The sequence below is a fragment of the Podarcis bocagei genome, assembly GCF_964188305.1.
Source record: "Podarcis bocagei genome assembly, chromosome: 10".
NCBI classification, from domain to species: Eukaryota; Metazoa; Chordata; class Lepidosauria; order Squamata; family Lacertidae; genus Podarcis; species Podarcis bocagei.
In genome coordinates this window covers 29107693-29121863 of record NC_138135.1, presented here as the reverse complement: position 1 = coordinate 29121863, position 14171 = coordinate 29107693, and positions in this window count along the sequence as shown.

Sequence of the window (14171 nt, the reverse complement as noted above, 5' to 3'; positions counted from 1 at the left end):
GGAGGGGAGGGGCTTTCCCTGCTCTTTGTTCCGTTTGAGCAAACACAGTAACGAAACAGAGAGGGTGGGCAGTAAGACCCTGAGGCAGAATGCAGGAAAGCAACAGCTTCCTCTCTCACGGAGCTCCCTTCTCCCTGAAGCGCAGTTTGATTTTTGCCTCATTTTTCGGCTCCAGGGACCACACATTCGCTGCATAACACGCACAGACATTTCCCCTTCCTTTTTAGGAGAAAAAATCTGCGTGTTATAGAGCGAAAAATACGGTAGGTGTGTGCAGCATCACAAGTGCGCTTTGTCTCCAGTAAAGATGGCATGGGGTGACCATGTGCCTTAATGAACTAAGGGCAGCTTTGAAAGGCTGTCAGAAAACAGTGTTCTGTTTTACAAGGTGTCCTCTATTTGAAAGCTGTCCAGTCCAAGGCTGGTTTAGAGACAAGGAACCATAAAAAGAGAGAGCAGGAGCCATGAAATTGCCCATCTACACTGAGCAACACCTGGTCAGCCAACAGGGCAGGCGCATGTCAGTCACCTGGTGTCTTGCCTGCCACAATAAGATGTGTCACATATCTATTTCAGTTATAATAATTTCTCATTAATGTGTGTCTATATCTATGAATTGTCATGTGCTGAGCTTTATGCAAATCGTTGCTCTCTTTTGTCCCATCCCTCTTTTTGGGTGAGGTGAATCCTCATTTTTGGCAACATATGTGACAAACCCGCAGGACGACGGGGAGGAGGAAATGAACTATATGTTGGGGGGGGATGAACAAATTCCTATGCCCTACAAATAACCCAGAGAGCTTAAATAAAATCACACATTCTACTCATGTAAAAACACCAGGCAGGCCCCACAAATAACCCAGAGATGACTTTTAAATAAAAGGACACATTCTACTCATGTAAAAACACACTGATTCCCAGACTGTCTGCGGGCCGGATTGAGAAGGGGATTGGGCCGGATCCCGCCCCCGGGCCTTAGTTTGCCTACCCATGCTCTAGGAAGCTGAGGCAGGCAAGGGCCCAGCTCCCTTGCTGGCCAGGTGAGACTCATTAGCTCTGGGAGGAGGTGTGTGATTCCTTAGCTGGCTTAGGCTTGGAACAGGTGAGGGTCACAGGCCTCGTCAAGCCCAGATGCTGCAATCAGCAGGCAAAAGGGGAGCAGAGTTGAGGTGCTGTGTTTGCTCAGCTGCCCACGTTGAAGGACCTCAGCTTGGATGCTCCAGGAGCTCTGTGGGATTGTGATTCAGTTTGGACTTTGGACACACGGATTGACCCTGGACCGGGGGGCTTGACATATTGACTTGCTGCCAGGTAGGCCAGGGGTTTGGGACAACATATAGCAGGCCCTCATAATGAATTCAGGCACCAACTTCACCATGACGAGCCAGTTTGCAATTTATAAAAGAGAGCTTTCCCTCCTCTGGTTTTCATGAAGGTGTTTGATCACTATCTGAAAGGAATACAATGTACTTGCGCATTCTGTGGCTGACTGACTTCAGAAAGAACTGTCTGAGACCTGTCAGTGTGATATTATTTTCATTATTTTGATGTGCAACCACATCAAATCCTACTAGCAGCTTGATGCTTTCATCTGTATAATGCGGCTACATTTTATGTGAAGTAAACCCTCACTGGCTTCTGCGCAGCGATATAACAACATGAGTAGCCATTGTAGTGCCCTCTAGATGTGGAGTCTAATAACATCTAGGGGGCACCACTTTGCCTACTCCTATATTACACACTTATCTAGAAATTATTATTATTATTTTATTTAAATGTATTCTTCATTATTATTTTTTGCCCATGCAACTTACAACCCTAAAACCAAACAAACATCCTCACATATATCCATTAAAACCGGGGGGGGGGGGGAGAGAAATGCATTATGTTCACATTCTCCCCTTATAATAATGATGATAATAAATTTTTATTTATATCCCGCCCTCCCCAGCCGAAGCCGGGCTCAGGGCGGCTAACAACAACAACAATAACATAATACAACATTCTAAAATATTATCACAAGATTGTCAAGGCCTCTTATCTCTGTATGCACTACAGCAGTGTTCCCCAACCTTGGGCCTCCAGCTGTTTTTGGACTACAACTCCCATCATCCCTCGCTAGCAAGACCAGTGGTCAAGGATGATGGGAATTGTAGTCCAAAAACAGCTGGAGGCCCAAGGTTGGGGAACACTGCACTACAGTACTAGCTGTATCTCCCATGAGTCTCTGATTGTAACTATTTTCCTTGACCTGGAAGCCAAATTCACATTTTAAGCCCTTTCTCTGAACCCTTGCTATGCCCCTTACTTCTACACCCTCACCCACAAACATTCCTGAATGTCTCTGAAAGCAAAAGCTGCAAAAGTGTACCTGCCACAGTTCGGAATCTAAAGCTATCCTTCTCTTTCCTAAGATATTTATAACATTAGAGAATCTGGTGGAGGTGGCATCCATCTGTTTCGAGAGACAATGGAGTGCGCCTCTGAGGGTGAAGCCAAATCGTTCCCTAGCTTAGCATTGTGTTAAGCTTGGCCCTGACTCTGTGCCACACAGTGGCATAGAGTGCCTGATCTGCTTCATATGCCTATCCATGTGACAGGATGCTGAGGCTGAAACAACTAATTTTTTATTTTTTATTTTTAAGCCTTCTCACACAGACATTACTGAGACTTTAAAACAGAGGGTGTTCTACAGACAGTTGTATCATGTACCATTGCTGCCCTCTACTGTTAGATTGATAGATATTTTGGTAACTTATTTGTGCAGGCAAAATGCGGGACCTCAGGGTCATCCCATTGTTTCCTGCTGACCTTCCTGCTGGTAGTTTCCCAATTGGTTCCCAGTTGGTTTTTGGTGGTGCTAGAACACAGGGTGGTGTGAGAAGGTAGGTCAAGGGTTGGGCTTGTGCAGCTGATTTTGGGGGCACAGGGTCTCAAATCCCTTGGCACTTTTGTCAGAGGCTGGCAAAATGTATGAATATAACCAAGCCATTGCGACAGGATTCACTTCTGCAGCAAAAATGATATGTGGCTTCTGAAGAAATTAATAAGATTTGCAAAAGCAGTAGTGGCATCTGAGAGACCACTTCCTTCCCTGCAAACCCTCTAGGGTGTTAGGATCAGTGGAGGGGGCCTTTTCGGTAGTGTAGCACCCTCAGAAGCGGGTGTGTGTGGCCCGAGAGAGACCATTTTCTATGGTAGCCCCTACAGAGCTGCGTCTGACAATTTCACTATACACTTTTCGGTGAATGGCTCTTTACCCTGGCCTTTGTCACCTGATAGGTATAATTTTAGGAACCACCCTATTGTTGTGGTTGTGAAATGTTTTAAACGGCTTTAATGTTGTTTTAAAAATTGTTGTAACCTGCCTCGGGGCCTTAGGGTGAAGGGTGGGCAATAAATCTGACAACAATGTAATGTCACATTTGTACCTTGGAGTTCCTTAGAGCAGTGTTTTTCAACCACTGTTCCGCGGCACACTAGTGTGCCGCAAGATGTTGCCTGGTGTGCTGCGAGATGTTGCCTGGAGGGAGGCGGGCGAGTCGGGCGGTGAGAGGCAGGGCGGCGGCGGCGAGGAGAGGCCGCCCAGCGCGGGGCTCTCGCCGTCTGCCTGCCTGGCTGCCTGCGAGCTCGGCGGTCAGCGCCTCCGTCCACAGCGCCCACCTCACGGCTCTCATTCCCTGCCCCTGCCAAAGCTCACCCAGCCAAGCCGCGCTCTCCTTCCTGCCTCGCTTTGCTGCCTCCTCCCCCCCCACCCCCAAAGCTTGGAGGTTCCCCGGCAAGGGGGAGGGGAAAAAATTGAAACTTACACTTTCGTGCGTCCCTCCCGGCGTGACGCTGCGCGCTGACGTCACGGGGCTGTAATGGTGGTGTGCCTCGAGATTTTTTTCATCAAACAAGTGTGCCTTTGCCCAAAAAAGGTTGGGAAACACTGCCTTAGAGAGATGGTTACAAAAGGAGAGCCACGAAAAATTTCCAGACCCCTTAAATTCCCAGCCGCTATTTTTTCCTGGTTGTAAATATTGCTTCCTCTTTTAAGATGTTTCCTCCAGTTTTTGTCAGCTCCCTACACACCCAGCATGCTGCTTTTGGAGTTGTTCACTCTGGATACTGTTTTGTATGAGTGAGGAGGTTGGATGGAGTCGATGGAGAACTTGGGACCACTGAGCAGTCTGTGACCTGCATTGGGTGGCCTGAGGTTGGGCCCTTTCTGCATCGCCCCTTGCCATTCTGAAGTTTCTGTAAAGCGGGGATGGGGAACCTAGGCCCTCCAGATGTTGTTGGACTCCAACTTCCATCAGCTTCAGCCAGTATGAACAATGCCAATGGAGACTGTTCCATTAGAGCAGGGGTCTGTAACCCGCGGCTCCGGAGCCGCATGTGGCTCTTTTACACCTTTGCCGTGGCTCCGGGGCGGATACTAGCGAGGGGAGGAGGCGCATTGTGCGCCCCGACACTCCCCACTGTGGCTGGCACTGTACTGGCTGTGACGTCGCATGGCGGCGGTGCGTGCATTAGTCACGCACCGTCCCGACGTCACCTTCCCGGTTTTGCGGCTCCCAGTTTTTTTTTCTTCGGAAACGGGTCCAAGTGGCTCTTTTTGTCTTAAAGGTTGCAGACCCCTGCAGTAGAGGCACTGAATTGTTTTAACGTGCTTGATTTATTGCATATCTTAATCATGGATATTATAATGGGCTTTGTCAGGGAACTGCCATCGGAGGAACGGGAGGTGGAAGGGCTCACAGAGGCTGGGAGGGAGTCAGCAGCGAAAGCAGGGACCAGCAGGGGGAGAGAGGGGTCTCTGGAGGAAGGTCTCATGAATGCGGAGAGAGACGCAGCAGCTAAAGCAGGAACTAGCAGGGAAGAGGGAGGGATCAGGGACACGTCCAGCGAGAACAGCGGGGAGGTGTCAGAAGCTCCCATAGGGAGACCCATTCTTCGCCGGAAGCTGCCACGTCGTGAGTCCAGAAGACGCGTTTCCGTTAAGGAGCTTCTATGCTGGAAGCGCTTCCGCAGACAACCACTGTCGGAATCTACAAGTGACTAGGGCAGACATGTTTGAGGAGCTCTGTCACACACAGAGGTTTGTGGAGTTGCACAAACTCTGAGGGACCACGATTTTACGCACAAGCAGCTAATCATCCCATCACAGCATTCCGACAGTCTTTGTAAGCTGCCTGTGCAGGAGAAGGCATCATGAGCGACCCAGCCGGAGCCGGAGAGGCAGGAGTTGGAGCGGGTCCAAGCTTGGAAGATAGGTACCGAGCGTTGGAAATCCAATTGGCGCTGCAGACGGCTAGGCTTGAGGAGAGAAGGGCTCAGGATGCAGACAAGAAGGGGAGAGCCACCCAGTTCAACAGAAAGGTACCAGGATTGGTGCAGAAATTTGGGGGGGACCCCAAGGACTATCATGCCTTTAGAACAGAGATGCAATATGCCCTCAATGTGCAGTTTGATGAATTCCCTGACGAGGAATCGCGAGTGGCTTTCGTGATTGGGCATCTTGAGAGGGGGGCGAGAGACTGGGTTAGGCCCCTGATGGCAACGCACAATGACGTCCTAAAGGACACCATGAAGTTCTTTCGTGCAATGGATCTCATGTTTTCTAGCGATATTGAGGAGGGAGTGGTGCGCAGACAGCTAATGGCTTGCAAGCAGGGAAGCTGATCTGTCCGTGAGTACTGGACTGAGTTCACTATGCTGGTTCACAGATTGGGGTGGGACTTATCGGCGGCACCCATTCAAATGCTATTTGAAGAAGGCCTGGCTTCGGCCGTGAAAGACGAACTGTCCCGGGGTCCTAGGGCGGATTCCATGGATCAGCTGACTAAATCTGCGCTAACCATAGGTGCGCGCCAGGAGGCTAGAGCTTTGGAGAGGTGGGAAGGGAAAGGGGAACGCTGGAAGGAGTTCCGCATTCCTGAGATTCCAGAGACAACTTTCCCGCCGGCAGAGCCGATGGAAATCGGAACAGCGCGCGCGCGCGCAGTTTCAAAGCCCAGTGAGGGGGCTAAGAAGGAAGGAAAAGGCGCCCGGAAATGCTATCTCTGCCAACAGCCAGGCCACTTTGCCAGAGTCTGCCCCCAGAGGAAGGAATGGCAAGGGATGGTGGGAGCTGTTGAGGGAAGAGAGCAGGGAGAACCGGAGCAGGTAAAAGCCAACGCCTGGTTGCCACAGTCGGGGCACAGCAGCCAGGCCAAAGAGCAGTGAAAGTGCCCATGCCAGAAGCTCCTCAACCTGCTCTAGTGATTGAAGTGTCGCTAGAGCTGCAAAATGGACACCCCCTAAAGATAAAGGCGCTGTTGGACTCAGGCAGCTCCTGCAATTTTATGAGCAAAGAGTTTGCTGCTGAACACCAGATACAGACGATCCCTTTAAGCAACCCCCTGCAGGTGACCACGATCGATGGCAGGGAGTTGTTGGGAGGAGGAGTCAGCTTGCAGACCGTCCCAATGATAATGAGGGTGGCAAGGCACACAGAACTGATAGCGTTTAATGTGGCCACCTTGGGAGGCGCTCCCATTATTTTGGGAATGAGCTGGCTAGCGCTACATGATCCGCTGGTGGGCTGGCATCAGAGAGTGGTTTCTTTTGGTTCAGCACATTGCTTAGAACACTGCAAAGGGGAAAAGGGTTCAGCAGGGGCCCAAGCCACCCTAGCAGGGACAGAAGTAATGGAGAAGGTGAAGGTACCACCACAATACGCAGATCTCAGCGACGTGTTCAGCGAGAAGGAAGCTGACCAACTACCCCCGCATAGGCCCTTTGACTGTCAGATCAATTTACTCCCTGGAGCACAGCTTCCTGTAGGCAAGTTGTATGCCATGTCAGACAGAGAAATGCAGGAGCTGCGAGAGTTCATTGACAAGAACCTGAAAAGAGGCTTCATCAGAGAGTCCAAAGCAGCGGGGGGTAGCCCAGTGTTTTTTGTGGATAAGAAGAACACGGACAAGCCGAGACTTGTGTGTGACTTCAGGGGGTTAAATGCAGTGACAGAACCAGTGGCTTTCCCTATGCCCAGGATTGATGACATTTTGACCAGGGTGCGGAAGGGAAAGATTTTTACAAAGCTGGATCTAAGGGGGGCGTACAACCTGATACGTATAAGGAAAGGGGATGAATGGAAAACCACCATGTTCACCCCTTTGGGGGCATTTGAATATCTCGTTATGCCATTTGGATTACAAGCAGGCTCAGCGTGCTTCCAATCGTTTATGAACCACGTACTGGGGCCTTTGCTTTACAAGAATTGCGTGGCCTTCCTAGATGACGTGTTGGTGTATTCGGAGAATGAGGAGCAGCATGTGAGAGACGTCAGAGAAGTGTTGAGCAGGCTGCAAGCCAACAGGCTGTGGGTGAAACTGGAGAAGTGTCAGTTTCATACCAAGGAGGTGGAATTCCTGGGGTACCGCCTGTCAGACAAGGGATTGGCCATGGATCCCGGCAAGGTCCAGGCAGTGCTGGAATGGAAAACACCCAAAACCAAGAAGGATGTGCAGAGGTTCCTAGGGTTTGGAAACTTTTATCGTAAGTTCATCCGAAACTTTGCACACCTGACGGCGCCCATTACGGACTGTCTCAGCAGTAAGAAGAAATTTGTTTGGACTGCGGAGGCGGAGCGAGCGTTTGAGGAACTGAAAAGGGCCTTCGCCTCTGAAGGACAACTTCTGCATGTGGATTTACAAAAAAAGCTGAGGGTCGAAACAGACGCATCTGACAGAGCCATAGGGGCGGTGCTGCTTCTTCTGCAGCCAGGGAAGGAGGAGTCAGAGTGGCGACCGTGTGCCTTCTTTTCGCGAAAGCTGAACAAATCCGAGAGGAACTACACGGTGTACGACCGGGAACTTCTTGCTATTCATGAGGCTTTCCGGAGATGGAGGCACCTGCTAATTGGTGCACAACATAAGGTGCAAGTGTGCACGGACCATAAGAACCTAGAGTATTGGAGAACTGCGCGAGTGCTCAACCAACGGCAGTTGAGATGGGCACAGGAGTTCTCCAAATTTAACTTTGAGATTTGTTACGTGCCAGGCCCAGAGAACGTTAGGGCGGACGCTCTCTCACGCAAACCTGAATATTTGGAGGGGGAGGGAGCACCCGAAGAAACCCATGTCATTCCAGAGGACCGCTGGGTGTGTGGGGCGGCATTGGTGGGGCAAAGGGAACTGGTAGAGGGAACGGTGCATGATGAATACGCCCAGGACAAACTCAGGGGTCTCAGGAGGGAGGGAGACAAACCCGGGGGTTTTGAGGAGAGAAACGGGGCGTTGTATTACAAGGGAGCGTTATATATACCTGAAGGTGAATTGAGGGAGAAGGTACTCAAGCAACTGCACGATAGCCCCACAGCAGGGCATTTTGGGCAACACAAAACCATGTGGCTGGTTACCAGGGAATTTTGGTGGCCCAAGGTCAGGGAAGATGTGCGGGAGTATGTGAGAGGGTGTGACCAATGCCAACGAGCCAAGGGGGAGAGGCGGGCACCGGCAGGGTTATTAGAACCACTACCCACACCTGAAAGACCATGGGAAACAGTGGCAATAGATTTCATGACTGATCTGCCAAGGTCCAGAGGGAAAACAGCCATCATGGTTGTGGTAGACCTGTTAACCAAAATGGCCCACTTTATAGCCTGCTCACATGCGGTCACGGCAGAAGAAACCGCTAAATTGTTTGTAGAAAATGTGTTTAGGTTGCATGGCGCCCCCTTGAGGGTGGTTTCAGACCGAGGGAAACAATTTACTTCCAGGTTCTGGAGGAAGCTCATGAGCTTACTGCATGTAGAGGTTAATTTCTCAACTGCCCGGCATCCTGAAACCAACGGGCAGGCGGAAAGAGCTAATGGCGTCCTCCAGCAATATTTGAGGTGTTATGTGAATGACAGAGAGAATGATTGGGTGGAGAAGCTGGCGTTGGCAGAATTTGCCTACAACAATGCAGAGAACGTGTCCACGGGGATGAGCCCCTTTTTGGCTAATTACGGGTGCCATCCCCGAGCCTTCCCAGGGGGGGAGGGGGAGAACTGGAGCGTTCCAGCTGCAGAACAGTTCGTAGAAGAAATGGAAGCGATCCATCGCCAGCTCCAACTTAACTTAAACAGGGCCAAGGAGGAATATAAGAGGCAGGCAGACAAAAACAGAAGAGAAGGTGAAACCATTAGGGTGGGGGACCAGGTGTGGCTGTCAACCCAAGGGTTACCATTCAAAGGGGGTTGTAAGAAGTTAAGACCCAAAAGACTGGGTCCATTTGAAGTCACGCAGCGGGTCAACCCAGTGGCTTTCAGACTCCGGTTACCGAACCACATGAAGCTGCACCCAGTTTTCCACAGGTCGTTGCTGTCACCGTATAAAGGGGACAGAGAAGGGAGGGTCACTAGGGGACCAGCAATGGAGGAGAAGGAACACAGCTACCATGTAGCGGAGATTCTCGATTCCAGGTGGAAGGGAGATCAAGTAGAGTATTTGGTAATGTGGGAAGGGGAACCGGAGTCGGAAAACACCTGGGTCATGGCAGAGGATGTAGATGATGAGGTTTTAATAGAAACTTTTCATCAGAGGTTCCCACGTAAACCTCAGCCAGTGGCGAGGTTCCGGAGGGAATACTTTGCCACCACCGACGAAGAAGAAGAGTTGGAGGGGTTCCCTGATTCCGAGGAGGAGGAGGATTCAGCGAGCCGGAACGAAGACCGATGGAGGGAAATGTTCGAGACGTCTGAAGATGAAGAGGATTCTTTTCGGGGTTTTATCTCCTCACCGCCCAGAGGAGAGGGAACGGGAGGGGGTGACGGGGGCCCTGGAGGGGAGGTGGATGTCAGGGAACTGCCATCGGAGGAACGGGAGGTGGAAGGGCTCACAGAGGCTGGGAGGGAGTCAGCAGCGAAAGCAGGGACCAGCAGGGGGAGAGAGGGGTCTCTGGAGGAAGGTCTCATGAATGCGGAGAGAGACGCAGCAGCTAAAGCAGGAACTAGCAGGGAAGAGGGAGGGATCAGGGACACGTCCAGCGAGAACAGCGGGGAGGTGTCAGAAGCTCCCATAGGGAGACCCATTCTTCGCCGGAAGCTGCCACGTCGTGAGTCCAGAAGACGCGTTTCCGTTAAGGAGCTTCTATGCTGGAAGCGCTTCCGCAGACAACCACTGTCGGAATCTACAAGTGACTAGGGCAGACATGTTTGAGGAGCTCTGTCACACACAGAGGTTTGTGGAGTTGCACAAACTCTGAGGGACCACGATTTTACGCACAAGCAGCTAATCATCCCATCACAGGCTTATTGTGTGTTTTAATCATGGCTGTATATATATTTAATGTTTGTGTCGCAGGTTTTTACACCTTGTAAACTGCTTAAAAGTCTATTTTGGCAGTAAGCGGCATATTAATAAATAAGTAATAAAAGCACTGATGAGATGATGATGAGACTAATCAGGAAAAGGGCCTTTGAGGACATAATATCCAAGGGACTCCCAAACCTGGAACCACTGGCAATTAAACTGTGTGCTAAAAAGACTACCTTAAAAGAAAACACCTCATATATTCCTTTTAAGAAAGTTGTACTGGCGTCTATGGTTAATGATTGTTCTGGACGTTAGCAGAGAAGGTCTGCCAGGCTAGAAATCATGAGATGCTAAACTGCAGGGCCAAGAGAGCTGTTGTCCAAACAAAATAATAAATAAGATAAAATAATAGCTGCAATGATTTTTTGCCTTACTTCCTGTTTGGTTCCCCCACCCCCGTGCTGCCACTCTCAGGCATACTCAGCAACAATACTATAAAACCTTCAAAGTTCTCCGCGTTTTTATGAATGTTATTATGTACTGTGTTGTGAAAATAAAGAGAACGCGGTGTGATTACATCTGTCTTGGTACTGCAGTGCCAGGGTGGAGGTCACCATTCTGAGTAGACACTTTGCAAGCTGTGAATAACGTAAGGTGGTTGGTGGCAAAAATGTGTAGTAAAAACACCCTGGAATGATGTGAGCTTGTTTGGACATAAAAATTAGTATTGCTTTAGAGATGGGACAGAGGAACCATAGAATCACAGAGTTGTAGATCTGGAAGGGACCCCAAGAGCCATCAAGTCCAAACCACCCCCCACCCCCGCAATGCACGAATCTCAGCTAAAGCATCCATGACAGATGGCCATCCAACATCTGCTTAAAAACCTCCGAGGAAGGAGAGTCTACCACCTCCCAAGGGAACCTGTGCCTCCCACCCTCCTGATGTTCCTGGACCCCAAATCCCATCATCTCATCATCTCTGACCATTGGCTATGGTGACTGGGGCTTTTGGGTGTTAGAGTCCAACAACATCTGGTGAGCCACAGGTCAGCAACCTCTGAATTAGGATAACAGAACTATGGGTTCTTGGGGTAAACGCCACAATACACAGTGCATGTCGTAGTGTCCCAATGTGTAGTAGTATTGAGAAGAGGTGTTTTCGCATGGAGAAGTAGTGATTTGGAGGGAATGCTTAACCCTTCTCCTGCCTACTTTTATTCTGCTGAAACTAGGGATGTGAGAGAAACTTGATAGCTGGTTTTGAACGTGAACCTACCAAATCAGTACTTCCCAAAACAAGATGCAAACCAAACACAGAAATCCTTCAAAATTCACAATTCTTCTCCAAATTTTGCAGTGCAGTTCTCAAGCCAAGTAACGTGTACAAAAACCACACATATTCATGGAAATAACATACCAAAACGCATTATATTAGGAAAAGTTGTTTTTTTAAAAGTGTATTAGGCAAAAGCGCACACAAAAATGTGCATATTGCAAGAAATTCTCAGTAAAATGCTTGCGCATGTTCATGAGGGGGAGGCGGGAATCACAAACAGGTGTGGAAATATGAAGAACTGAACCTAAGACTGGAAGCATGAGAAACTGTTAAACCCAAACGGACAGATCCACCCACCCCCTGGCCAAGCTGCTTTCCACCCTGTAGGATCCCAACATGTAACTGGAATCCTAAAACACTCACACCAGGTGCAATGAGAACAAAATACCGTATTTTTCCGTGTATAAGATTAGGGTTTTCCCCCTTAGAAATAATATCAAAAATGTGGGGGTGTCTTAAACACGGAGGCCATCTCCCCCATTTTCTTAAATCGGAGTCCCCAAAAATAGGGGGCGTCTTATAGACGGAAAAATATGGCAATTGGGGAAAGGATTGTGCACCACTTCACCCTGTCAGTTTTCCACACAACACGCCCTCCCCCCCCCTCCAAAAGCTGCTTTTCTCAATGAAACATTCCGTTGGAGCTTTGTGACACCTGTTTGGGTGTAATGTGTACTTTCACCCTCACCTTCCAAAGCAAAGCTGGGCCAAAGTGACACATAACTGGTGGCTTTCTCTGGCATTTTCCCCACATTTCCTTGCTCTCTCCCACAGTGAAATCACAACATGATGTTGGTCTGTTGCCATGGAAGCAGATTCTTGTCAGAGAGCCACTGCAATAAGATTGGGAAGTATTCTGTTGAGAGTAGGGTAAGGATGGGAGAGCAACAATTATAGGGGAGGCTGCTGGTGGTGGGGCCAAGGAAAGGGGGAGGGCAAAACCTGAAGATTTGCTATTGGGGTACAAAAGTAGATTGACAGGTTTCATTCAAAGGAAGCAGAAACTTTCCCAGCACTCTGTTTTTTTGTTTATAACACTTGTGGATGGGAGGATTGTCAAATCCACAAAGCACTTAAGGCTTCCTTCCTTTTATTTGTATGAAGAGCAGAGCTATGCTGGAATCCTAGCTTCTCAGTGGCTGCTTGCACATTGATGCCAGAAGCGACTTACCAAGTGACACGGAGTCACTTCGCAAGTCTTGCTCATGAGGGCTATGTGGTCCTCCAGCCTGGTTTAGGCAAGCTGCCCCTTCTTCCCACACTGTGGTTTAGTAAATGATTTGCCGCTTTGGTTTGTAAACAGCCAAAGAAATGCATTGAAAAGCACTGCTTTTTCGGGGACATTTTATTCCCTCTCACCCCTGTTTCACAGAACCCATTCACGCATGTGCTGTAAAGAGTTTGCAGACCCTAGTTTTACACCATTCTCATAACCCTGTTCTTGCACACACAGAAAACCTGATCGGGTTCACACATTACCACTCAGGACATGTCAAGGAGTTGAAAAGCAGGAGGCTTTTGCACTTCATATATTTATGTGTTTGGCCACAGACGCCTGTCTCTCGTTCATACTACTGTTGGGGATCTCATGAATCAGGCTATCTGATTGGCCGTTAATGTAAAACAGCCTTTGCTGAAATAAGGAGCAGAATAAGGCATAAAACAGAGAGGATGGAGCATATTTTTCTAAGTGCTCTCTGTGAATTTCCCTCACTGATAGATGAATGATAAGAACAGGGGAAGAGAGGCGGGGGGCAGAGTCTTGCTTTCCATAGGGGGATGAAGTTGCTGGTGGTAGCAGGGAGATAGTGTTTAGCGTGCAGTAAATTTCTCATATTTCTAAGTCATTTGAGTGCACGTTTGCCAAGACTTTAAGATGTATGGAACCATACATCAAGTCCCGTGTAAAACTGGTGCCATTATTCTCTCATTTTTCACCGAAGCTTGTAAGCAGGTCTCATATATCTTTAGCTCCCGCTGCAACGCAGGTTTCTTCTGCCTGTTCTCCTGCACCTTCCTGCCAATTAGATTCCAGCAGGGACATGATTTATGTAAACACTTCATCAAAGTAATCACCCCAGGAACCTGAGAAAATGGCAAGCCAGTGTCAAGCATGGGACACACATCAAAAGATGCAAAATCCACATTTTCCCCCCAGTACGATTTAGCACTAGGGGAACAGATCCATCCTAACTTTGCATCAAAGCCACTTTTTACTTTAGTTCATGTCATTTTATTTTTCTCGGAAATGAAACCAAGGACATTCTTTTAGGTCACGGGAAATGTCACCAGCTTGTTTGGGGGATCAGTTCTGACAGTTCTGGTTTGTGTTGCTTTGTGTGCGTTTTCCCAGATCTTCTGTCTGATGAGATCGCTACCTTTCTGGAAATGTTTTGCCTGTCACCAAGTGGAAGGTACTAAAAAGCCCTCAAAGAAGGTTTCAAGGTGCATATTTGTGCAGTGAAATTTACACACACACACAAAAATGTGCACTGACTTTTTGAAACGGGGCATGCGGAATGATAAATAACTCCCTCCAGTTCTTTGAGGCCTTTTCCAAAACTG